This window comes from Mustela nigripes, chromosome 13 (genome assembly GCF_022355385.1).
Source record: "Mustela nigripes isolate SB6536 chromosome 13, MUSNIG.SB6536, whole genome shotgun sequence".
In the NCBI taxonomy this organism is placed as follows: domain Eukaryota; kingdom Metazoa; phylum Chordata; class Mammalia; order Carnivora; family Mustelidae; genus Mustela; species Mustela nigripes.
Window position 1 is genome coordinate 28,214,195 of NC_081569.1, and position 25,732 is coordinate 28,239,926.

The 25,732-nt window shown below is 35.0% G+C and overlaps 1 protein-coding gene across 4 annotated transcripts in view; it reads right to left on the reverse strand.

Annotated features, from left to right (window-relative positions):
* Positions 1 to 25,732, reverse strand: part of PEAK1 (pseudopodium enriched atypical kinase 1) — a 312,205-nt gene that overhangs the window by 160,659 nt on the left and 125,814 nt on the right. For all 4 annotated transcript variants that reach the window (XM_059371768.1, XM_059371770.1, XM_059371769.1 and 1 more), the window contains 2 exons: positions 22,126 to 22,207; positions 3,168 to 3,332 (listed from right to left, as the gene is read on the reverse strand). The gene's annotated coding sequence lies outside the window, so the exon portion shown is untranslated. The remainder of the gene's footprint in view (positions 1 to 3,167; positions 3,333 to 22,125; positions 22,208 to 25,732) is intronic.

The following is a 25,732-nucleotide window of genomic DNA, read 5'->3' on the forward strand; positions in this document are numbered from 1 at the left end:
AGAAGAATAAATGAAACAAGATGGGATTGGGAGGGAGACAAACCATAAGTGACTCTTAATCTCACAAAACAAACTTAGGGTTGCTGGGGGGAGGGGGTTTGGGAGAAGGGGCTGGGATTATGGACATTGGGGAGGGTATGTGCTTTGGTGAGTGCTGTGAAGTGTGTAAACCTGGTGATTCACAGACCTGTACCTCTGGGGATAAAAATATATGTTTATAAAAAATAAAAAATTAATAATAAAAAAAATATGAAGTATCTATTTGAAGGGGCCATATGTAAATTTAACAAAAAAAATTATGCCATTGGATTCATTACTACTTTAGTCTTTAGGGATAGTATCAGTTTCTGAGACTGAAAAACAATGAAAAATTTCCAGGGATAAAGGGAAAGGCAAGTAAGACTTTAAGGGATGACAGCTGAGCAAAGGTCATTTTGCATTTCCCCTACCCCTGTCTCCTACCTTTCTCTGTCTTTTAAGTTTCTAACTCAAATGAAATGTGGATCTACTGAGATCACCTTCAAGTAACTTAGCCTTTACTTGGGAGTGGATCATTTTTTATACAGTAAGTAACATTTTAAAAACAATCGAAATAATGATAAATTACTGACAAAGTGAAATTGATGCTGCAAAAGGAACATGATACATACCACGAGGGAGTATAACTTCACAAAGCTGAGATAAGCATGCCGCTAATAATAATTTGCTAGCTTTCACTACATAAGCAAGCAACTGCAACACACCGTAATGAGTATTTGTAAACTAGAACATACTTCCGGTTAAGAGCTCAGGCTGTGGAGTCAGACAGAACTGGCTCTACAAATAACAAACCTGATGCAGGGCAATTAACTTTTCTGAGAATGTGCTTCCTCATATGTAAAATGGATATATTCAATAAGACCCATGTCAAATACAGTTGTGAAACTCAAGATAATGCATATTAAACACTGATCCCAGTGCTTAGCATAAGGTAATCACTCAATACACATTAATCTCTATTATTTTTAATTCCTTTTTTTCTGTGCAAATTTTACAGACTTCCCTTCATAAGGAGAGTTTTGCAAAATAAAGGTGCTGTAGAGGATGTTCTAAAGGCCTACCAAGCTTTATAAGATTCTAGATGGATATATTGTTTAGAGTGGTCTTGTACTCTGCAAGAACATATCCCCAATGATCACAACTTTAAGCTAATGAAATGAATTTAGATAAAACTGGGTGTTTGACTTCACTTTAACATCATGCAGCTAGAATGTTTAAATATTAGCCTCTTTAAAGTGTCCATGGTAGTTTGCACAATTAGAAATTTGAACTCCCAATTGTACAAGTTAGAAATCCTGTTAATTGTACAACTAGAAATCTAATTCCATTCTTTTTTCAAACATCACAGACTTGGGATTTTAGAGGGACTTAGCTTGAATGAGGCCAGAAAAATTAAATATGTAAATACAGATGGTCTTCTTTAATTTTATGTACCTCATGGATGTGAGTTACATGACTTTTGAACTGGGCTAGAATCTGGAGAATCAGTGCAGTTCTTCTATTTTGTAGAGAGGTCGAGTTCTATCCTAGTCTGTTCCTTGATAACATTATAACACCGAAAAAAAATTGGCAGTGAGAAAAGTAGAAATTAACACTTGGAAATATCCACTATCTAAAGATTTCAATGATCCTATCCATAGTTACCAAAAATACTGAGAGACAGATTTAATGGAATTAAGAGTTTGATAAAGAGTGGTAAAGGTACCACAGTAAAAATTCTGACAATATTGTTTGTTTTTGATGTTTAATGTATTAATCTCATTAAAGAAACTATGGTTATATAAGATTATAGAAGCACACATAATTAAATGGGTAAAGAAAACTGAGATCATCACCGAGGAAGACAGAATATGTGATGACTTTCTACATACTACCTTACCTGTGTAAATGAATATTCGGCACTTTAATTTCTTTAGTGTTTCAAAAGTTGCTTTCTTCAACATCATTTTTTAATGGTTGAGAAGTAAAAAGAATTTACCGGACATTTAGAAAGGACTAAATGCTACTACATGGGTGGTAGTGACAAGAGCATGGAGAAGTGCTAACTATACCTACCCTACATAGAGGTTTAAAGCAACAATTGGAGAAGTTTTTAAAAATATCAATGTTCAGGTTTTTTTTTTTTTTTAAATCAAGGTTAATGTTAGCACAGGAAAGAATTATAATAGGTACACTTTATCCTGGGTTACACTTGTCAGTTTGAATAAAGTCCTTGAAATAGGTGGTGTATTCCTTAGAATTATTAGGACTAGCAATTGATAGTTCTTTGATTGATTTTCACATATGCAGTTCACCACAGGAATCTAGTTTTTAGTCAATTGCACCCATTCACTACCAAGATACAGTGACTCAAACAAATGCTTACTGTCAAAATCAAATTAGTACACTAAAAATGAATTGTTCACTAAGATGCCTTAAAAATTTTGCAAACATTTTAATCTTTACCAAACATGCACTGTAACAATTATGGCCTAAGATCAAGGAGATTTAAGAAGACTGACAAACAGTCTTAAGTCTTTCTACAATTGCTTTCTGTTCTACCTGAAATGCAACAGTCCTTGTAATTTCACAAGAAATAATTTTATAATCTTTTCCAGTTTTTCTCTTCTTTTCTACTCTGGATTCTTGTTTCTAATAACTCTAAATTCCTGAGAAGGGGCAAAGGAGAAAATAATGATTAAATAAAAAGATGTCAGGTAGAAAGGCACAAAGATCAAGAGTAAGGAAACTAAAAACAAAAAGAAAGTTCAGAAAACAAGACTAAAAAACCTTTGCATATGCTACCATTTCATGCTGTCCAAGTTATTTCTATGAAAGGAAAAATATTTGGTGAAGAATGGACCTATAAATAGACTAGTACTATGCTATATTTCTACTCAAATAAGCTTATCTGTTTCTATGTTAAGGAGTTCATAACCTGGGGAAAAAACAACAATTCTTTTGAGCACTATCAGGGTCAACATGAAGGGCCAAAACAAAGACCTGACTATGCCAAATAAATTATAAAGTTTTCAGCTTTAACTATACTTTGGTATTTGTAGGGTAAATATTTAAAATTAAAAAGAAATCCTTTCAAGTCATATAAAGTTCTCGATGGAAGTGTAACACGATATGAAAATTCTGGTTACCGTTTAAATTTGAAGTACTTCACCCATTATGGTGACAAAGGTGGTTTTAGCAGCTATCATTACATTCGTTTAAAATTTCAAAGTGCTTTGAGTCCTTCCAGGATGAATTTACTTTCTTCCTTGCCTTGGATTCCTTAACTTATTTTCTGAAGACTGTAATGTTTACTGCAAGAGAAAAAAAATAAAGAGCTGAATTGGAGTAAACTAGTTATTGATACACTGGACATTTTTCTTTCCTTTAGAATGTTCTTAATTTCACCCTCATTCAACAGTTATAATTAGTCTTATTCATTTAAGAAGTAACTTCCTTACTTAAGTGGACACATGGATAGAATCCTACACACTCAATTAAGAACCAAGTAATGTATAAGAATCAAACTAGCAGTGACACACTTGAAACTTCCTAAGACTTCACTTGATTGTCTTTGAACTCTTCTGTTTTCAGCTATTTGTAAGAGTCAAAGGTAAGAGCATTAATTGAATGAGAAATATTAAACCTTACTTCATCTTTATAAAAATCCAATTCTAAAAAAGTAACAATGTCCAACGTTGATACACCCTTTGTAAAATATAGAAGTAGGTATCTCCAAATGCGAAAGCTTTTCCAGCTACTTTGCAATTTTACTTTAGGCTCAAATATGAAACATTATAATTTGGTATACAAGGTATCCCCTAAAATTAAATGAACAAATTCCTATCTGTTTCTGACTCTGGGACACCAATTATCTGTACATTCAAACAAGCACAAACCCTCATTTATTTTCTATGTAACACAAGATATAAGAAAAATAACTACAAGAGTTATGTAGAAAGATAAAGAGAAATGTAATTATTTTTTTAATTTTGATTCCTGATTGTGCTTATTACAGAGTTGAACATTTCAATAAATAAATATTAAGACATCAGAAATGCATTTTAAAATGGAAGTTTCTGTTTGTGTACCATCAAACAATGTCTAACTCCAACACGATTGGGTTACTCATGATGAAAATAACACCCAATATTTTTACAATGATTATACCTCTACTTTATGTGGCACATAATAATATTAACAAAAACATTAAGTGGCATATATGAGGATTATCATCAAGGAAGGGTAGATAGATAGATGATAGATAGGTAAACAATGATGTCCAGGATAACAGACACAGTGGTAAAATTACTCAGTCTTCTTTCCATTATTAGAGGAGTCTTTCAAAAAGAAAAATGCAATTTATGCCAATTTTACTTTGAAATCCGAATGTGAAAAAAAATTGAACACATGGGTATATACATATTGGTAACCTAGCAAAGTAGAAGAAAAGTATTTTCCCAAGGGTAGGTGTTTGGTCAGTGGCAAAACTGAAATGAGAACCTAGAATCTCTTCTCAATGTAGTGTTCCATTATCCTCCTGTAATCCATCCTGCTTTCCTGTCCTCTCAGCTCCCAAATTATTTTTTCTGGATAATTTATTTTCAGACTTGTAGGTATTCCATCATAATATAGCCATTGAAATCTTACCCAAAGAGACATAAACAGTGTTTAATTAAACCCTAACATTTCATATGTGCAATCTGTAGACAGGGTAGAGTTGGGTCTTGTATTTTTATCCAGTCTGAATATCTGACTTTTTTTTTTTTAAAGATTTTATTTATTTATTCGACAGGTAGAGACCACAAGTAGGCAGAGAGGCAGGCAGAGAGAGAGAGAGGAGGAAGCAGGCTCCCCGCTGAGCAGAGAGCCCGCCGTGGGGCTCGATCCCATGACCCTGGGATCGTGACCGGAGCCGAAGGCAGAGGCTTTAACCCACTGAGCCACCCAGGCGCCCCTGAATATCTGACTCTTAATTGGAGAGTTTAGTTCATCAATATGTAATACGATTACTGAAATGAGTGGGCTCAAAACTACCATTTTGTTGTTTGTTTTCTATTTCTATTATTTCCTGCTTTTTGTTTTGTTTTGTTTCTATTCTACATTTTTCTGCCTTAACTTCAGTTAATCAAATACTTGCGATATTTTACTTTAATTGCTGGATATTTCTATTAGGGTATGATACTCTAAGAATATGCATCCTCAAATAACCACTGGTTACTTAAAATTAATATTGAATATCATGCAAAGCATAAGAATCTTGCAATGATATCATTCCATTTACTACAAAACCCTTTTTGTTAATGTTATCATATATCATACCTCTATTTCTATTATAAAACCCAGAGTAAAATGGTTTTAACTTTTGCTTTAAGACCTCAGCTTTCAAAAAGAAAAAAAAAAAGTCATCTTTCTTCTAAAGAAAATAACAGAAGGAAAAAAAAGTAAGCATTTTATATTTATCGTTTTTGGTGGTTTTCATTTCTCCTATACAACAGTTTCCATTTGGTATCACTGCCCTTCAACTTAAAAACCTTCTTTTATTACTTCTTACATTGTAGGTCTGCTGACAATGAATTATCTACTTTTTTAAAAATCTGAAATCATCTTTATTTTACCTTCATTTTTGAATGACATTTATAATCAGTATAACATTCTGAGTTGAAAGGTACTTTTTTCCCTCATAGCTCTTTCAAGATATATTATTCTTATTCAAGATACTTTTTGGCTTCCATTATTCCAATAAGTTGGTAGTCATTAATATTATTGTTACCCTGGCTACACTGGTTTCTATTGTTTTCTGGCTGTTTTCAAGACTTTTCTCTTGATCTTTGGTTTCTAGAAGTGTAACCACTATGTGCCTAGATTTAGTTTTCATTTATTTTTCTTGGATTTCATTGAGCTTCCTGGCTCTTCAAATTAGTGTTTTGCTAAATTTGGTAAGTTTTCAGTCTATAATTATTTAAAAAATTTTCTGGTCCATTTTCTCTCTTTTCCTTCTAGGTTTAATATACATGAGGTTGACTGATTGTAATCCCACTGGTCACTGAGCTTCTGTGTTTTTTTCTTTTCTTTTCTTTTTTAAGATTTTATTTATTCATTTGACAGAGAGAGATCACAAGTAAGCAGAGAGGCAGGTGGAGAGAGAGGAAGGGAAGCAGGCTCCCCACTGAGCAGAGAGCCCGATGCGGGACTCGATCCCAGGACCCCGAGATCATGACCTGAGCCGAAGGCAGCATCCCAACCCACTGAGCCACCCAGGTGCCCCTTTTTCTTTTCTTTTAATCTTTTTCTCTGTTTTTCAGAGAAAGATAATTTCTACAGATCTGTCAAGGTCCCCTTTTTGCCATCTCTCATCTGCTATTAAGTCTATCCAGTGAATTTTTTATTTTCAGTATTATATTTCCAGTTCTATAATTTCCTTTTTTTTTTTTTTAATAGTTTCTAAACAAATGTTGTTGAGGATGTGGAGAAAGGGGAACCCTCTTAAACTGTTGGTGGGAATGCAAGCTAGTATAGACACTCTGGAAAACAGTATGGAGTTTCCGTAAGACGTTAAAAATAGAGCCACCCTACAGTCCAGCAATTGCACTACTAGGTATTTAACCCAAAGATAAAGATGTAGTGAAAAGAAGGGGACATCTGTACCCCAATGTTCATAGCAGCAATGTCCACAATAGCCAAACTGTGGGAGGAGCCAAGATGTCCTTTAACAGATGAATGGATAAAGAAGAGGTGGTTCATATTACAATAGAGTATTACTCAGCCATGAGAAAGGAAGAATACCTACCATTTACATGGACATGGATGGAACTGGAGGGGATTATGCTAAGTAAAATAAGTCAAGCAGAGAAAGACAATTATCATATGGTTTCACTCATATGTGGAACATAAGGAATAGTGCAGAGGCCCACAGGGAAGGGAGGGAAAGCTGAAGGAGAATAAATCAGAGAGGGAAACAAACCATTAGAGACTCTGGATTCCATGAAACAAACTGAGGGTTACAGAAGGGAGGGAGGCCAAATGATGGGGTAACCGGGTGATGGGTATTAAGAAGGGCATGAATTGTGATGAGCGCTGGTGTTATATGCAACTGATGAATCGTTGAACACTACATCAAATACTAATGATGTACTATATGTTGGCTAACTGATCATAATAAAAAAAATAGTTTCTACCTCTCTCTCTACAGAGATAGTCACCATTACATAAATTATATATATATATATAATATATATATTATATATTATATATTATATATTAGCTGGTTTAAAGTTACTGTCCCTTAACTAACATCCATATTGACTTTTCTTCTCAACTATGGGTAATATTTTCCTAATTCTTCACATGATTAATAATTTTTTATTCTATACTGCACAATACAGATGATATGCTATAGAAACTCTGTATTTTGTTACCCTTTTTTGAAGTATGTTAATAGTTATATTAATAGAATAGTTATGTTAGTAGAATAAATAGAATAGTACGTTAATAGAATAAATCCCTTCGGGCTTATAGTCTTTACTTCTAAGACAGGAGCCTTCTAAGATTTCAACAAAAACCCTAATGTGTTTAATAGGACTCAAACTTAAAATCTGATTAGAAATATCACCTGAACAACTTCTCACATCAGCTATCATTTTCCTCGACGCTCTACTTAGTCTCCTGTGCACATCTGAATTTAGACATCAAACCATGAAATCAAAAAGAATACAAATGCAAATTTTGAGGCCCCCTTTATGCTGTATCTCTTTCTTTTATGGGCATTTTTACCACTGTATTCCAGGACAATCTGCATGACTTGTGTATTAGTGCTAATCTATCAATATTAGATTCTTGATTGCAGTAATTTTATCTAGTTTTTTTTTTTTTGAGAATATTTTTGTAGAAAATAGACTCTAAAGTATTCAGAGGTGATAAGGTCAGCAACTTACTCCCTCAAATGAGTCAGGAAAAATTATTATTTTTACAACTTGTGTGTAAATTTCAAATTATTACAAATTAAAAAGAAAAAAACCAAATTATCAATAGACTCTATCCCAATATAGCTCTATGCTTAAAAAGAAAGTAATTCTGTAGTGAAATAAATTGAGGTAAAGTTACTGTTTTCCTTTTAGCAATTCATAATGTATATTAATTACCATGTCAAATATTTCTACAAATCATGTATTAGCCATACTTTCATTTATTCATCTTTCCAACCACAAGTAAATTGTATACTTAGGGCCTACTAAATGAAAGGCAATATTGGAGAGATAAAGAAGTAATAAGGGAGGCAAGAACTCTTCTTTCATTGAGTTTCCATTGTAATACAGAAAGAGACAAATAACTAATTTCAGACACTCTGAAAAAAATAAAACTGGGTGTTATAAAGAGATTGGGGAGGTATAGATATTTTTAGATAGTGCATCAAGGAAGACCTCTGAGGACATGATGTTCAAGTTAAAACTGAATGAAATAAGCCATACATGCAATAATTTAGAACAATGTTCCAGACTTAAGACATACATGTCATGAGATAGGAATGAATTTAAAATATTGATGGAAAAGTTTCTGAATTATTCAAACAAACGAGAATTTGTGAGAAATAGCACACTCATCAAAAAGCATGGTCACAAAGTATAGCTTCCAATTATAAATAAATAAGTCATAGGGATGTAATATACAGCACGGTGACCATAGTTAATAATACTGTATTGCATATTTGAAAGTCGTTAACAGAATAAATCTTAAAAGTTCCCATCATAAGAAAAACAATTCTGTAACTTTGTATGGTGATGGATGTTAACTAGATTGTGATGATCATTTTGCAATATATATACAAATATCAAATCATCATGTTCTATATCTGAAATACACAGTTTCACCTAATATTAAGTTATATGCCAGTTACACTGCAATTTTTTAAAAAATGAGGAAACTGTCCTGATTTTAAACCTATTTATTAATTCCTATATAATGAAAACAATAAAATAATGATTATTTTAAATTCTTAACTTTTTTTTTAAACTAAGTATGCCAATTACCTGAGGAATCCCTGATATAACCTTTGACATTAAAAATCTGTTAAAGCAGGGCACCTGGTTGGCTCAGTGAGTTAGGCATCTGATTTTTAACTTGGGCTCAAGTCATGACCTCAGGGTCATGGGATTGAGTCAGGGGGAAGTCTGCTGGAGATTTTCTCTCTCCCTTTCCCTCACACCACACCCATCTCTAAAGTCAATCTATCAATCCATCAATCAAAACATTGGCTCCATATTGTATGATCTTGTTTACTTTGCTAACTAATAGTAGATAATAGTTCAAATAAAAATATCACTTTGAAATTAAAACATAACACTCCACTAAGATCCTACAGCTTACCCAGGAGCTTTTTAATAATTTAGAGCAGGGACTGTCACACTATGACCCAGGGGCCAAATCTGATGAGCCATTTGTTTATATATAGCCCACAAGGTAAGAACAACTTTTGCATTTTTACACAGTTGGAAAAAAAGACAAAGAGTATCTTAGATGTAAAGAATTACATGATATTCAAATTTTGTTGTCTAGAAATAAAGATCTATCAGAACACCGCTAGCTCATTTTTTAACGTATTGCTTATAGCTGCTATTGTACTCTCAAAGGCAGAGTTGTTATAACAGGGACCATATGGCCCACAAAGTCTAAAATACATTATTTGGCCCTTTACAGATAATGTTTGCCAATTCCTGGTCTAAAGTATACTGAACATGTTTACACTCTACAATGATAGGGTTAATACTTTAAAACATTACATCAAATGGTTCATTTAAGTACTTACCCACTGGTATGTTTAGTGTTTTGTGTTTCTAATGAAGTTTTAAGTAATAATTTTATATTTAAAATGACCATCCCATTATATTGAATTTTTACATATTCAAAAATTCATTTCCCTCATTTGTGAGATTTATGAGGTATGATAAATCATTTTCCTTGGGTCAGTTTCTGATTTAAAGTTTGTAATGGACTTTGAATTGAAAAATAAACAAACATTCCTACAGTTGATAAAAGATCATTTATAACAATACTGAGGAAAAGTGAATCAATGGTTAAATGTTAGGTAAAAAATCTGCTTGAGAGCTTGAGAATTTTGTAAAGGCGTTAAGTATTAAAAATTCATTCTGGAATGATTCAGTTTCCATTTCTGACCATGAGGGATTCAGCAGGTCTAGAATAATCCTCCCACTGCAAACAGCTAGAACACAGGATAAAATATAGGGAAAGGACTATTTTCAGACACAGGCAGTGCAGGACCGTGATCCCTGAAAAAGAAAAAAGGAAACAAACAAGGCAAGGCCTACCATCACCTTCTCAGTCAGGAAGCAATTAACCACTCCTGAGCAGGGAGGAAGAACCAGACAGAACCTGGCAATCTTGTTGACTTGAGGAAACAGAGAAAAAAGTGCAAGGAGGCCAAGGTGGCTAGAATTTATGGGGCAGAGTTCCAGAGAGGAGAGAAAGTTCCAATAATTTCAATGAGGGTTCCCTAGAGTTTTTAGCCAAATAAAAACCTGTACATGAGAAGAGTAAAATTTCCTTAGACCAGCTAACAAGAATATCTAAGGAAAGAAAGTTACCAGGGAGTTGTAAGACAAAGGCTTCTCAGAGCTGACATGGGGCCAAGATTTCAACAAAGTTCCTTCAAGCAAGAAGGGAAAAACCTTGTTGAATATACAAGGCAGTAGTGACCCCAGAAGATCCACACCACAGAAGCAAAAGGAAAGTAACCCTAGAATAAAAGCTACTATAGACCCACCTGAAAGGACCTTGAAAGCTTAGGAAAAAATCAAACTAATATGCGATTTATAATGCCGGTCAGGAAAAAGTCCAATACTCTTTAAAGGAATGCCACAAAAACAAGGACTCATCATATAAAATTCGCAAATATGTGACATTGAGTTAAAAATTACTGGACAAAGAAACAGGAAAATGTGACACACAACCAGAAAAATATCATTCAACAGAGAGAGACAAACCTGGAAATAAAAGGCATGGAGGAATTAATGGAGCAAAGGCATTGAAAGGGCTCTTACAAGTATGTTGCATATTCAAGAACATAACTGAAAACAGGAATATAGTGAAGAGAGAAATGGGGGGTTTTCTAAAAGAGCCAAATAGAACTTCTAGCAATTAAAAAAATATAAATATAATATTCAAAGTCAAAATTTCACTGGATGGGACAAACAGTGGTTTATGCTCTGCAAAAAAAGAGATCAGTGAACTTCAAGACACTTTGGGGCACCTGGTTGGCTCAGTCAGTAGAGCATGTGACTCTTGACCTCAAGGTTGTGAGTCTGAGCCCCATACTGGGTAGGGAGATTACTTAATAATAATAATTAATAATAGGGGAGCCTGGGTGGCTCAGGGGGTTAAGCCTCTGCCTTTGGCTCAGGTCATGATTCCAAGGTCCTGGGATCGAGCCCCACTTTGGGCTCTCTGCTTGGCGGGGAGCCTGCTTCCCCCTCTCCCTCTCTGCCTACTTGTGATCTCTCTGTCAAATAAATAAATAAAATCTTAAAGAAAAAAGAAAGTTAAAAAATAAAAATAATTTAAAATAATAATAATAATAATAAAGAAGTGCAGAAAGAAAAAAATGACCGCGAGGCAATGGAAAAATACTTATAAAGGTCTTACATTATATGAGAAGTGATAGAATATTATTTGATAATAGAATGTAGTAAACTAAAAAGGCACAGTATAAAGCCTAGAGTAACCTCTAAAATAAATAAATAGGTAGAACAAAGAATAAGCCAGTAGGGGAATAAGCCAACAGGGAAGATTAAATAGAAAAGTATAATTAATTCAGAGGAAGGGTTAATAGAAAACAAACAGCAAGATGATAGATTTAAACCCAAACACACCGATAAATAAGTTAAATGTTAATTGTCTAAATAGTCCAATTAAAAACCGAATAAAAAAGTAAGATCAATATATGTTAGCTATCAAAATTCCACACTAAAATAAGGAAACAGGTTAAAAGTAAAAGGATGGAAGATATACGCAATACATCAAAATCTTAAAAAAGCTGGAATACCCATATTGATACCAGATAAAATAGAAGACAAACCAAATATTACCAAAGATAATGAGGAACATTTCACAATGAACAAGGGTCAATTCATTTAGAACACAGAATAATTCTAAGTGTGTATGTACAGAATACCAGAAGTACAAAACACATGAAGCAAAAACTGACGAACTGAGGGGAGAAAACAAACAAGTATACAAATACAGTTGGAGACATCAACATTTCTCTCAGTAACTGGAAGAACAGGTACAGCGAAAGATAAAGAAGACTTCTTTTCTTTTCTTTTCTTTTCTTTTCTTTTCTTTTATCAGCAAAGATAAAGAAGACTAGAATAGTACTCTCAACTGAAATGGCATTTATAGAATATGTAAACCAACAAAATAAAAATATAAATTTTTATACTGCCTATGAAACATTTACCAAGACAGACCATCTGCTGAGCCAGGAGTAAGTCTTAAGAATTAAAGGGATTGATCAGATAAAGGACTAGTGTCCAGAATGTATAAAGAACTTAGCAAACTCAACACCCAAAGAACAAATAATCCAATCAAGAAATGGGCAGAGGACATGAACAGACATTTCTGCAAAGAAGACATCCAGATGGCCAACAGACACATGAAAAAGTGCTCCATATCACTCGGCATCAGGGAAATACAAATCAAAACCACAATGAGATATCACCTCACACCAGTCAGAATGGCTAAAATCAACAAGTCAGGAAATGACAGATGCTGGCGAGGATGCGGAGAAAGGGGAACCCTCCTACACTGTTGGTGGGAATGCAAGCTGGAGCAACCTCTCTGGAAAACAGCATGGAGGTTCCTCAAAATGTTGAAAATAGAACTGCCCTATGACCCAGCAATTGCACTACTGGGTATTTACCCTAAAGATACAAACGTAGTGATCCAAAGGGGCACGTGCACCCGAATGTTTATAGCAGCAATGTCCACAATAGCCAAACTATGGAAAGAACCTAGATGTCCATCAACAGATGAATGGATCAAGAAGATGTGGTATATATACACAATGGAATACTATGCAGCCATCAAAAGAAATGAAATCTTGCCATTTGCGACAACATGGATGGAACTAGAGCGTATCATGCTTAGCGAAATAAGTCAAGCGGAGAAAGACAACTATCCTATGATCTCCCTATATGAGGAAGTGGTGATGCAACATGGGGGCTTAAGTGGGTACGAGAAGAATAAATGAAAGAAGATGGGATTGGGAGGGAGACAAACCATAAGTGACTCTTAATCTCACAAAACAAACTGAGGGTTGCTGGGGGGAGGGGGTTTGGGAGAAGGGGGTGGTATTATGGACATTGGGGAGGGTATGTGTTTTGGTGAGTGCTGTGAAGTGTGTAAACCTGGTGATTCACAGACCTGTACCCCTGGGGATAAAAATATATGTTTATAAAAAATAAAAAATTATATTAAAAAAAAAGAATTAAAGGGATTGAAACTATACACAGTATGTTCCCTTACCACAATGGTACTAAATTAGAAATCAATAACAAAGATATCTAGAAAATTCCTAAACATTTACAAATTAAACAATATACTTCTAAAATAATTCAAGGGCCAAATAAAAAAATCACAAGGGAAATCCGAAAATATCTTGAAATGAATGAACATAAAAAGGTGCTTTGAGGAAATTTGTAGGTTTTTTATGCTTTTATTGGGGGGCCAAGGTCAAAACCAATAACCTAGTCTTCCACCATAAAAAGCTAGAAGAAAAGGGAACAAATTAAATCAAAATAAGTAGACACTTACAAAATGACCAAGAATAGGAATCAATAAAACAGACAACTGAAAAACCGGAAAGATGAATGAAACCAAAAAAAGGTTCTAAGAAAAGAAAAAAAAAGTCAATGAAATTGATAGACCTCTAGCTACACTGAATGGAAGAAGCCAGAAATCATCAATATCAGGAATGAAAGGGGGAACATAACTTGAGAGTCTACAAATATTAACAGAACAAGAGCCTATTATGAATGATTTTATGACAATAAATTTAACATCTAAGATGAAATAGACAAATTCTTTAAAAGACACAGATTACCAATACTGACTCTGGAAGTAACAGATAACTTGAATAGCCCTTTATCTGTCAAAGAAATTAAATTTGGGTTTTTTATGAAGATTTTATTTATTTATTTGAGAGCAAGCGAGCGAGCACATGAGCTCCAGAGGCAAAGGGAGCGGAAGAAGCAGACTCCCTGCTGAGCAGGGAGCCAGATGTGGGGCTCAATCCCAGGACACTGAGATCATGACCAGAGATGAAGGCAGCTGTCTAATGGACTGAGCCACCTAGACGCCCCAAGGAAATTAAATTTGTAATTTAAAAATGTCCTCACAAAGAAAGCTCCAAATTTTCAAATGGCTCACTGGTGAATTCCATCAAACATGTAAAAACAGAAGTAATACCAATCCGACATAAATTCTTCTACAAAGTAGAGGAGGGAACATTTCCCAACTGGTTTTATATGGCCAGCATCAGATTGGATTCCCAAACCCCAAAAAGGCATTTTTAAGAAAAATACACCACAATATCTCTCTCAAATATAGATGCAGAAATTTCTAACAAAATAGCAAGTCAAATTCAGCGATATGTAAGAAGGAATGCAAGGCTGATTTTACATTTTTAAAAAATCAATGCTATTAATCATATTAACAGAATAAAGGAGGAAAAACAATATGACCATTTGGATAAACACAGAAAAAAAATTAACAAATTTCCCCACTCATTCATAACAAAACTTCAGACAATTCAGAATACATAAGAACTACCTTAATTTGATAAAAGGCATCTGTAAAATACTGACATAATATTATTTACTAGTTGGATGTAGAGAAAGGTTCTGAACAAAAGGGGACAACTTGAAATAGTTTTCTGGGGGGACAGGACTTACTATGCCCTATTTGTAGTGAGAACTACACAAGTTTGTACATGTGTAAGAGCTCACAGAGTAAAAAAGTATGTAAAAGTTTTTAAACAGCAATAATAATAACCATTATGTCCCCTTACAATTTTTGACGTTCCATCATCAATGATTTAACAGTTAAGACAGAGTGTTCTAGTTCTACTACTGCCACTACTTGGTTGATACTGAGTGACTTAACCTCTTACATTTGGTTTCTCATTGTAAAATGGAAGGATATAATGAAATGATCTCCAAAGTCTCTCTCTATTCTAAAACCTATTCCTATTCCATGCTGTTACATTTTTACTGCCCCAAATTAACAAGGAACACGAAGTATTTCTATGCACTCAAGTAGATTCTAAGTTTTGCTTCAGACAATGTGAGCTGGCTTTCAATATTCTCTGTTATTGGTTTTATGTGATCTTTTTAAGAGGCTCTGGACATTTCACTGTACTTACTAGCTTTGAGCTGCTAATATTTAGATAATACCATTCTCCCCTATTTGAAATAACCAGGCCTCAGACTATAAGGACTATGGTTTCACATAATATGATAAAGTATATTTTTAAAAAACTCTGAATGGAAAATCTAGAGTTCCCCAAATCTTTTACATTCTTTCATATCTCCTGAAGAAGACCTGCAGACAAACAACATTTCAGGCTACAATATCTTTCTTTTTTTAAGATTTTATTTATTTATCTATTTGACAGACAGAGATCACAAGTAGGGAGAGAGGCAGGCAGAGAGAGAGAGGAGGAAGCAGGCTCCCCGCTGAGCAGAGAGCCCAAAGCAGGGCTTGATCCAGGGCTTGATCCTGGGATCATGACCTGAGCCAGAGGCAGAGGCTTTAAACCCATTGAGCCACCCAGGCGCCCCATGGCTACAATATCTTTCACTGAAATTTTGTTTATATATAAAGATGAACGAAGTCAGCAAGGGAGCTTATACAATTTTTAATTTAAAAATCAGTGTTCATAGAAAATCTGATTGTAATTAATGGTCTTTGGTTTAAATTGTGCTTGGAGATAGGTTCTCCTAAAAAAAGACCAGAGGGCAAATGATTATCAACTTTTTAAATTATGTTCAACTAGCCAACATAAAGTACATCATTAACAATACTCTCAATTTTACCCAGCAGAATAATTTTTGAATACTTATGAGAATCATCCAACCTTCTCAATTTGAGAAATGAAAATAAATGGAGGTGGCACATATATATGCCAACAAATACTCGATTAACTCTACTTGTGTGATAGTGTTTTTTTCTGAGTAAATTCAAATACCCAGGCAACGACAAATGCACTGATATTACAAATATATGCCAGCAGATTCGGTAACTCCACTTTATCACCTATATTTCTGGTTTTTAAAAATATGAATCAACTCATTTAACTCTTTAAAATATACATCAAGATATAAAATGAAGTCCTGACCTATATTTGTTAAATAGAAATACATTTAGAAAAAGAAAAACAAGTATTTTCTTATAACTCTACTGCCATATTAAGCTTTAAGAAGAAAGCATCAAATCAGTTTCTTATATTTCCTTGGTGTCAGATCACACTCACATACAAACATACACAAATCAACATCTTTGTATTTCCCTTGCCATCACCCTGAAATTTACTGAACATGACATCAAAAAGTATCTGAAATTTCCCATAATTCCATATGTCTCGTAAGAAGTGATATTAGAAAGCACCCTGGCACAGAAACCAAATTCCATAGAATAAAGCAAATCTGTATTAATGTTGAATAAATCTGGCAAACCACTTTATTTAGTGCTACCAGATTTGTCAATAAGACAGAAAAATACAAAGTGTTCCAACTATTTCTTTATAGAAATAATTAGCTTAAAAGTCAAAGGCTTAATCTATTAAAATCATTCCTTTTGAATCACATGGACCATACACATACAGAGGGAATGTTTTAATGTGAATGAGACACCAATCTGGAAGCCTGGCTCCTTAGCAGTAATGCCAAACAAGGGAAACACAAATCACAGGAAAAAGCCCAGTCACCTTTAAAAATTTTAAGCCTTCAGCTAAATATCAGAACTTTACCATGACCCCTGAATCACAGCTGGCCAACAAGAAGCTAACTGTAGTCCTTAAAACTCACTATACTCTGGGCAAGCATGACAGTCATATTATAATAGGCACAGTTTAATGAAAGTGTTTATATCAGATTTTGGAAGTTTCTAGGAGAGCAGCTCCTAAGCTATAGCAAAACAAAAATTAAGTATCAAGTACTATGAAGTGGCCTTTTTGGTTTTTCCTTTAAAGAACTTTAAAGTGGATCAGTTCAGCGTCTGCCTTCAGCTCAGGTCAAGATCTCGGGGTCTTGGGATTGAGCCCCACATTGGCCTCCCCACTCAGTAGGGAGTCTGCTTGTCTCTCTCCTTTTACCCATCTCCCTCAGGCCCCCGCTCCTGCTCTCACTCTCTCTTCTGTCAAATAAGTAAAATCTTTTTTTTTTTTTAAATAACAAACCTTAAAGTGGCAATTTTAAAAAACCCTTGCAAAAAAAAAAAAAAAAAAAAAAAAAAAAAAAAAAAAAAACCCTTTAAAAAAAAAAAAAAAAAAAAAAGAAAAGAAAAGAAAAAAACCCTTGCACAAGTTTTGAGATCAGACATAAAATTAAGAATGAAAGACCAGTCTATTCAATTTGTCCTCAAATGCCATTTCTCTGAATTCCATGGATCTGCAATGGGGTGAGAATGGGAGTGGGCTATGAGGCAGAGCTTGGTAAGACCATCAGCAGATGGGCAAGAGAATCTTTAAAAGGACTCTCAAGGAAAAAAGATTTCAAGAACATTCTTCCTCTCTAATTTACATCAAATCTTATAATGTTGCTTTCAATTTTTTTTTCTACATTTACTCCACCTTCATTGCTTTCCTTTTTGATTAGAACTGCTCCATTACTTCTACAGAATATCATTTATAATTTTAAAAAACTTTAGTACACAATGAAAAATAGGAATTTTCTTAATGATAAAATTGTAATATCCACAGTGAAAGCAACATCATACCATGCAATCAAAAAAAAAAAAAAAAAAAATCAGCTCATTTTAAAGGAAAGACAATTTGGAGACCAAAACTGTAAAAGAAAAACTGCTAACATCCATATACAAGTTTTAAAACAATTTTCTTTCCAATTAAAAAAAAATAGATTGTTTACAAAAAGTTACCAAAGTAGGCAGCATTATCTACAATAGCCAATTAAGAAAATAGCCCAAGTGTCCACTGGCTGATGAATGGATAAAGAAAATGTGGTGTACACACACACACACACACACGGGAATATTACTCAGTCCTAAAAAGGAATGAAATCTTACCATTTGCAACAACATGGATGGAGACAGACTAGTATTATGCTGAGTGAAATAAGTCAGTCAGAAAAAAACAAACATCATATGATTTCACTCACATGTGGAATTTGAAAAACAAAACAAACAAGCAAAGGGGGAAAAAAAGATAAGAGGCAAACCATGAAACAGACTCTTAATTACAGAGAATAAACTGATGGTTACCAGAGGAGAGGTGGGTGGTGGGGGCAGTTAAATATGGGATGGGGATTAAGGAGGGCACTTGTTACGATGACCGCTGGGTGTTGTATGGAAGTGGTATATCACTATATTATAGACCTGAAACTAATATTACACTGTGTGTTAACTAACTGAAATTTAAATAAAAACTTAGAAAAACAAATAAATGAGGGGCTGCCTTCAGCTCAGGTCATGATCCCAGGGTCCTGGGATTGAGCCCCACAGTGGGCTCTCTGCTCGGCCGCAAGCTTGCTTTTCCTTCTCCCACTCCCCCTGCTTGTGTTCCTTCTCTCACTGTGTCTCTGTCAAATAAATAAATAAAACCTTTTTAGAAATATAAATAAATAAATAAATAGATGGATGGATGAATGGATGGATGGATGAATGAATAAATAAATAAATGGAAAGAAGGAAAGAACCAAGGTAAAGCAATTTGTTGTTTAGCACCCAGTCACTGGCACAGAAACAGGTAACATTTCCAAGGGACATGTCCCTACTACAGAGCAGAAACGGGGGATAAAACACCAAAAACACCTTGTATCACTAAATGCAATGAAATAAATAATTGTGTGTGAACCTTAGCTTCCTACACTTACTTATTCATTTATTTTTTCAGGATCCCCTTCTAAATGAACTGTTTAAAGTTCCCCTAGCTCACCTACAATTTTTTAATACTTTATTACAAAGTACAGTTTCTGTTTGAATTATTTTGTTAAGGATAAAGCAACTTAAATATTACACTATTGATAAACACAACACCACTAAAAGTCAGTTCTGCTTACTCCTAATCCAGGAATAAATGAAAACAAAGTTTAAATCAGCTCACAGACCTCAGTTTTTGCCACCTCCTTCCCTCTCTGTTTCTGCTATTTATACTGCTGAGATCATTCCACTTTCGTACTGGGAAATGTCTGCTGTTCCTGCTTGGACTTGCTTCATCAATCACTGAATTCTCACTTTCTCATACAACAGGACTCCATCACAGGATATAATTAATCCCACTAAGCAAGCAAACCTCTTAAACTTTAGGCCCAGCTACGAGACCTTGCACAAATTCATTTCTACAAAAATGATAATATTTAATCCAGAAGACTGCGGTGAGGCTCGTATGAGGTTAATGTATGTGAAAGCTCTGAATGTTCGAAGTGTCACACAAAGGTGAGGGTCTCTGTTTCTTCATCTGTCATATGGGAGGATTCCCTTAGCTGATCTCTAAAGACTTTCCTTCCATCTCTAAAAATTCTTTGATATTTACATTTGAAGCACATGAAACTCCTCTTACTGAGACAGTAACTTTACATAGCCGTAAGAGAGGTAAGGAACAATCAGCTCAACCTTCTCATCTCACAAAAGGAGTCCAAAGGCAGGCTAAGGAGTCTGCAGACCAGAGAAGTCAGGAGGAAAGTTGGGGCAGGCCGGACTGAGACCTGACTCTGTGCAAAGTCCCTTCTGGCATGGGATACTATTCACTATTCTGGGAGCTTGAAAGTCCCTCTTTCCCATGGCTTAAACAATTACCTTTTCAAACTGGTTATAATGAAAAACTCATTAAAAAGATGTAAACTTTAAAAATAGTAAAATAAATAAAATAATAACAGTAATAAAATAAAAAGATGTAAATAGTCCAATTGAAAATGTTTACAGATGATACTAACAGCGAGGGGGTCAAACCAAACTGTCCAGCTATTCATTTGGCTTGTGTGATATTTAAGCCAATGGGCATGAAATAAACACTATCTAACCTTTCCTAATTAAAGACTTTTAATTCTGATTTTGTTAGCTTAGCTTTGTTACTAGCTGTGTGATCTTGAGCAATTTATTTATTTCTCTGAGTCTCAGTCCCCTCATCTTTATTTTTTTCAAGTTCTTTTTTTAAGATTTTATTTGTGTAGTGAGTACGAACCTTTAATAAATAAAGTGTAATAAATAAATGAATAAATAAATAAATAATATGTAGTAAGTGCAAACCCCTACTAAATGAAAAACAGAAACAAAATACAAACTAACCACATAGCAAATAAGCCTAGACCGTATGCGTGTAGTGATAAGATTAGCGCGGAGTAACAAGTTGTAAATATTTTAACTTGTGCGAAATATCGTAAACTAAAACATGTTTACGACGTGTGTATGTTTTTGGTGTGTAAGCATAAGAAAAATAAGTGATATAATATGTTTATGAAGGAGACTTAGCACAGTATATAAAGAGGCATCGCGTTGGACTGAGGTGAAGCGAGTTCCCTGTCGGGAGAACATCATCGCGGGTGCTACCGACGCCCCGACAGTTTCGTTGCCGACCACTCGCTGGTTCTCAGTCTCAACTTCTGCGGTGACCTCTCTGTCTAGATTGTGAGGCGACGTCTCCTTCTCCGTGACAACGTCAGCAGACCGTGACCGGGCCACGATAGTGGTGCGGACCTCGTCCCAATAAAGATCAAGTGAGTTACATCATATCCATCTCTCTATCTCTTCTTTATACGTTGTAACCTCCTGGCAGGACGCAGGGGTTTTGCTCGCAACAATTTGACAGAGAGAGAGAGAGAGCTCACAAGTAGGCAAAGCAGCAGGCAGAAGGGGGGGGGGGAGCAGGCTCCCCGCCAAGCAGAGAGCCTGAAGCAGGGCTTGATCCCAGGACCTGAGATCATGACCTGAGCTAAAGGCAGAGGCCCAACCCACTGAGCCACCCAGGTGCCCCAAGTTTGTTTTGTTTTGTTTTGTTTTGGAGCTCGAACTCAAAATCCCAATATCAAGAGACAGGTGTTCCTCCAACCGAGCTAGCCAGGTGCCCCTCCTCATTTTTAAAACAAGGATAAAACCAGATAATACCAAGGAGTTCACCTAGTTATTGTGAATTAAATGAGCTAATTCATGTGAAGGCCCTAGAGCAGTGTTCGGCACATACACTTCCCTTCTCCAATCTCCTAAACTTCAAGGGAATTTTCTCCTTTTTCTTCATCAGAAAGATTCCTGGGGGCACCTGGCTGGCTCAGTCATTAAGCATCTGCCTTTAGCTCAGGTCAGGACCCTGGGTTCCTGGGATCCAGCCCCACATTGGGCTCCCTGCTGGGTGGAAAGCCTGCTTCTCCCTCTCTCACTTCCTCCCCCTGCCTGTGTTCCCTCTTCTCACTGTGTTTCTCTCTGTCAAATAAATAAATAAAATCTTTTAAAAAACAAAAAAGATTCCTGAAATTAAATTTATGAGGTCTTTCTTGGTTCTCAAATCAGTTATTGGCAACTGTACAATAACTAAACCTAAATAAAATGAGGAGCATTATGACCTAATAGAAGGCAAATGAGGTTTGGAATGAGAGAGTTTGAAGAGCTTTTGACCTTGAGCAATTTACCAAACTTCTCAAAGCTTCTTATCTGAAAATAGACTATTATCTAGTTTTTTATCATTCTGTCTTTCTTATTCACAGAGATATTGCAAATACTTTGAAAAGGGCATCTCTTATTCATCTTTGTCTCTTCCATAGTAAGGTAAGTTTCAAAATTATAAGATTTGATGCTGGAACAAGGCAAGAGGTTGAAAAAAGGGATTCAAGACTAGAATAAATGTGTGACATTATGAAAAAAGGAAGTACAAACCCAGTTTAACTGGCTTCAACTGTAGGCATTATGTCATTGCTTCCTCTTCTTTCCTTATAAATGGCCTTCAAATACTCTTTTCCTACAAGAAGATGCAAAGTAGGAAATAAATATTAGTGAAGGTTATTTGAATCATACTTTAAAACTGAGCATTCTTTAATTAACCATTCTTTAGTTTACCATTAAGCAGAGACAAACTGTTACTCGTGCTACTTAGAGGACTTGTTTTCAAGTCCTCTAAGAGGTGTTTTACTTTAGGAAACACTATGGGTTTAAGTAGCCAAAAAAAGTAACCTTACCTCAGAAAATCACTTCTAATGAATAACAATACCTTGTTAAAAATAACTACTCAGGACAGGATTTCATGAAGCACTGTAGTTCATTATACTATGCAAAAATATTTCTAAAACTAAGTTCTTAATCTTCTGGGTGAAGGGAGAGTGGTGAGACATAAAACTATGAGAATCTGATGAAAACTGTGAATTGCATTTCCCCTAAAATGCATATACATGAATCATGTTTTGCATATAATTTTAATTGAGACATTAAACCTCTAGTCTGTGAATCTCTAAAACCTGGTAGTAGACTCTGAGGAATAGTTTTTGAGATATTCAAATCGTGGATTTATAGGATTTTAGAACCATAAGCAATTTAGCACTCATCTAGTGCAAACTGCTAATAGAAAAATAAAGTAGTAGTGGCCCAGAAAGTTAAAAAGAATTAAGTAAAGGCTTACTGTACTCAGGAACAAAGGTGTCCAACTACTATGCTAATCTACATAAGACTGACCATATAAAATTTAGGATAAATCAGAGCCTTTGGTTTAGAATAATTCTCACAGTGGAACCCAAACAGAAGACTGGCAAATGGTCTTTTGTTCCAAACATCAGTAGTGGTTAAGATAATGAATTCTGGAGTTTTTCATAGATGTGTGAAAAAGTTATTAATTCACTTAATCTTTCTTAACTTCAGGTTCTTCAAATACAAAAATGGAAATAATAAAACCCACTTATGAAGGGTTATTTTAGAGATAAAATCAGATAACATGTGTAAAGTATTTAACCCAATGCTTAGTACACAGTAGGTGCTCATGAAATGATATGAATTAAAAATATTTCTAGGGGCGCCTGGGTGGCTCAGTGGGTTAAAGCCTCTGCCTTCCGCTCAGGTCATGATCCCAGGGTCCTGGGATCAAGTCCCACCAAGCCCCATATCAGGCTCTCTGCTCAGCGGGAAATCTGCTTCTCCCCTCCCCCGCCTGCCCCTCTGCCTACCTGTGATCTCTGTCAAGTAAAAACAAAACAAAACAAGAAAAAAAAACAAAAACAAAAAATTCTTATCTGCAACAAAATGGATGGATCTAGAGCATAATCCTAAGCAAAATGACAAATACCATGTGATTTCACTCATATGTGGAATTTAACAAAACAAATGAGCAAAGAGAAAAAGAGACAAACCAAAAAAAACAGACTGTTAACTAGATAGAGAACAAACTGGTGGCTACCAGAGGGGAGGTGGGGGGGGGGATGGGTGAAATAGGTAAGGGGAATTAAGAGTACAGTTATCATGATAAGCACTGAGTAATGAAGAGAACTGAATCACTATAATGTATACCTGAAATGAACATAACACTATATGTTAACTATATTGGAATTAAAATTTCTTAAAATTAATACTTAAAAATTTTTCTTATCAAGTCATGGAATTGGATAAAATATGAAACAAGTCTCTAAGGAAATGAGATGCTTTCTAGTTGAACAAAATAAGTGGCAAACATTTATTGAGTATCTTTTACATAATATACTATTTAAGGTATTGATTGAGGATGTAGAAAAGATAAAATTGTCCTTTCAAGAGGAATTAGGTAAAGACAGAGTCTTCTCTTCATTTCTGTCTTGGGTTTCTCTTTTCCTTTTCCTCTTAGGGTTCAGCGTTTTGGCATACATACTCTGGATTCCCACTTGGACTAGGAGGACCCCTCACATGATAACCCCTAATTCTGACCTTTCACCTGAGCCTCAGACTCCAACATCCTGTTGTTTTTAGATATTCCCACCTGAATATACCATAGGTAAAAACTCAACATGTTCAAAAGTGAGCTTTTCATCTCTTCCTAAAATCCATCCGCTCTTTCAGTTCCCTGCTCTGGTTAACAATGCAGCAGCCACTTAGACATGCCAAAAGTCTAGCAGTAATCACAGTTCACCAATCATCTTAAAACCTCATTGATTTCTACTCTAAACATGTTCCAAGTCTACTTTCTCAATTCCATCCCTATCAATAGTACTCAAATCCAGGTCATTATCTCTCAATATGGCCAATTCAGTAATCCAACTGGCCCACTCTTATCCTACCCCAGAATCATTTATAATGATCACTCTAAAATGAAAATCTTGTCACAGCACACACCATAATGTGTCAGACCCTTCCATGGCTACTCTCCATAGAATGAAGTCAAAGCTCACCCACAGGAAAAATGGACAGGACGACATTTAAAGTATTCAATGACCTGGCTAATGCCTATCTCCTCAGCTTCATTTCATATCCCCCCCCTTTATCACACCACAGCCATACTGAATCCCATGTGTTCTCACGCTGTTCTCTTAGCCAATATATCCTTACCCTTTGCACGAATAGGAAATTCCTACTTGCTCTTCAAGGTCACTTCCTCTGGGAAGCCTGCCTGGAGCATACTTCCCTACCCCACCAAGCTCACACATCATTACAACAAGCACACAGGAGACATTTGTTACACTGAACAAAAATTAAGATTAAGCGAAGTAATGATACAGCAGCAATTAGTTCATAAAAATAGAGCCAGTGAGAAGAGAAACTAGTTGGATTGTAGTGTTTCTCTGGAGAAAAAAATTTTTTGATCTGAAGATTTAAGGAGTATTTATTCACAGATTGGTGGAAGAGGGGAAACGAAAGCATTTGAGTGAAAGAGAGATGGACATGAACACATTTAGAGGAGAAATGTGTATAGTAAGGCTGGAGGGACAGTCAACAGCAAAAATAAACTCATAAATATTGCCATCCTTATAAAGAGGTTTAGGAACCACCACCAATGAATCACCAGATTTTTCAAATAATTTTCTCTGAAACTATATGGTATACTTACCATTTACAGTTATTACCTTACTCTTCCATTAGAGGGATATTAGTTTAGAAAGATATCTTCATCTTTTAGTTAATCCCTTGCAATCTATAGGTTTAAGAAAGTACTCCTACTTAATTCACATGTACTGAAGAACTTTACATGAAATCCTGAAATTATCATATATCTTTATGTTGCATGACAGTTTGCTGAATTGGAGTAAGTTAACATAGACTCTTTCAGGTAGGTCAAGGGCTAGTCAACCTTACTAAATATTAACCTTTATTATTAGAACATTAGATTATTCCAAGTGAGAAGAAGAAACTAAAAATACAGGAAGCTTAATATTCAAGTCAACAGGAATTAAACTATAAATATTTTGTTCTCTGAATGAAGAATAATTAAAGAATATCAATCCTGAAACTCAAATACACTAGTCATAATGCAGACAAAGAAGAGATCTATGAGATATTCCCATATGTAGAGTGAAGATTAAAGTCATCTACCAAG